Source organism: Pyxicephalus adspersus, chromosome 3, assembly GCF_032062135.1.
Source record: "Pyxicephalus adspersus chromosome 3, UCB_Pads_2.0, whole genome shotgun sequence".
Taxonomy (NCBI): Eukaryota; Metazoa; Chordata; class Amphibia; order Anura; family Pyxicephalidae; genus Pyxicephalus; species Pyxicephalus adspersus.
The window spans coordinates 133,982,439-133,984,804 of record NC_092860.1 but is presented as its reverse complement, the minus strand read 5'-3'; the positions used below and the strand labels follow the sequence as shown (position 1 = coordinate 133,984,804).

The 2,366-nt window shown below is 34.2% G+C and overlaps 1 protein-coding gene across 1 annotated transcript in view; it reads right to left on the bottom strand.

Annotated features, from left to right (window-relative positions):
- The window catches only part of PROM1 (prominin 1), a 128,670-nt gene that overhangs the window by 49,168 nt on the left and 77,136 nt on the right, over positions 1 to 2,366 (bottom strand). The gene's annotated exons all lie outside the window — the stretch shown is intronic.

Genomic DNA, 2,366 nt, shown 5'->3' with positions numbered 1-2,366 from the left:
TAATAATCATATGGGAGTTGCCATCATCATCCTGCTGTAGAATTCCAGGTCCCCTTTGGTTTCAATAGAGTCACTTACCCAGAGCAAGCATGCAACAAGTTAACTATTGATCTGCATCTTTGTTCTAGGTCAGACAATCTCTTCCAGGATTCCATGAAACTCTAAAATTCTGCCAGTGGTTGTTGGGGGTTCCTGATTGACCTTCCATTTCATGATAGTTCCAGATTTAAAGCCATTTAGTACAGCCAGTAGGATTATCAATCATCTTTTTAGCAGCCAAGAAGGGTGCATTTTGACCAAAACTGTAAAGGACATTCTTTCCTGATTTTCATTCTAATGTGAGCATTCTTCCCATTGTTTCTTAAATAATTCTTTATATTAGGGGTTCCCAGAGATCCAAAGTTCATATCCTGGGTTTCTCTGGGGTAAACGGGTTGGGAAAGGATGTTCTAAGTCAACTACTTAAAATGAATAATTTTTGGAGGTATCATAATTACACTAAAAAGAAATAAAGTAATACATTAAGCATGATGGGCTTATAAAAGAAGATTAGAAAAGGTAGCCCATGCATTTTCCCCAACATGAGTTTTATTAAAGCAAAAAATAAAATGAATAAAACTAAATTCCCTTTACATAATGTATGCTAATAAATAATCTTTTCTTCTATTTTTCCTACGTGTGCATTTACTTGCTGTGTATGTAAATATTAGCAATATTGAAGTCCTTGTATAATAACGATAAACAGAGGAAGGATAGAGAAATATTCTCTGCAGATACTTTGTCACATTTCTTCTGCTTTACTGCAATGATGAAAGTTTCCTCTTCATTTAGTTCAGGACAGTCAAATGCATCATCTTTATCACCCCATTGTGGAATAAGTGAGTCTTTAGTATAATTTATTACTGGCTCAAAGACGCAGCGGTTATTGCTTGTAAAGTGAATCAATCTCATCAGACAAATACAGAAGACTAAGTGCTTCCTTCATAATTAAACTTGTAGAAGTGTCAGTCATATTCTTATAAGAGCACTATAGTTTTTTTTAACACTTTCTCATATGAATAATTGATTATAAAATTCATATTCAGCCCTAGAGCCTGGCATTTCTTTCTTTAAAGGCCGACAAATAAAACTGGTTAAACATACAGCCGAATTTCTAATTTTGCATTTATGATAGGGAATTCCAAAGCACAAAAACCTTGCCTATATTGTGCTACTAGTTCTTATATGCATTAAAATAAGGTGGAGACCTCAATTGATTGAGTTGTAGTAAAATAACTTTGGACCCCCAGTGACCATAAAATGGTTTTTGAAACATGTTGCAAGCACCCAAGGTTCTAACCCTTCTATACTTTATCCAAAACTAGTACAAAAAGTTTTTTTATACATTTGCATACACTTGAATGAACATCCTAATCGGGCAATTTGATAATGTTCAGTCATTTTATTGTAAAACATCTAAACTAAAGCTGCTGCTGGGGACATATTATAAATTTAGTTATATTAAAAGTCCGTTAGTGTTCCACAATCATTGACTTTCTGAATGTTAATATTGTTCAGGGAGCATAAGCATTTTACTAGTAGTTAGACCTGATTATGAATCACCTAGCCACCATGCACTGAATAGTGGAAAATGAACATTTATAGAATTTTTGACTCTTACTGTCAACTATGTTGTTAGTCATCTTATGGCGCCTGCTCACCTGCCGGTGGGTATTTGATGTTATAGTTTAAAAACAATTAATGTTCATTTGAACATTTTTACTAGTCTGAGGAATACTAAGAACAAATGTATAATTTAAGACTCATGACATAAGCTAAGATTCAACATAGCAAAAGGAACTAAAAATGCAACATGCAAGCTTTGTCATACATACAATAAAACAAGGCACTGATTTATCAGCCCTTATAAAATTCATGAATTTTTTCTTGGTAGAAAGATGGACATCAGATTGTTTGCAAATGCCCTAAAACCCTCCCCAGATTGGTGGGTAGCAACAAATGCTTCTGTAAGATTGTTGGGGAGGTCTTTAATCCTTGGCTTAATGTTAACACACAGTTGAATGCTTAAAACCAGCTAAATCCCAAAACTTTTGCTTTTTTGAAGGTGGTCACACTCGTTGATGACAAGTGCATTTGATTAGCAGGACATGGCAGCTACTTATGTTCAATGGAAGGGGTATAGGATGTACTTAGTTGTTCACACACTGCTTCTGCATTTGACTTAATATTTAAAAAAAATAATGACATGAAACTAATCTGTTAATGTACATTTGAGGTTGCATTTACTTAATATTAGGACCTGCAAAGGACCAGATTATGTTCTGAGATGCACAACCTTTGAATTGAAAGAAGGTGTGCTTTCTTTT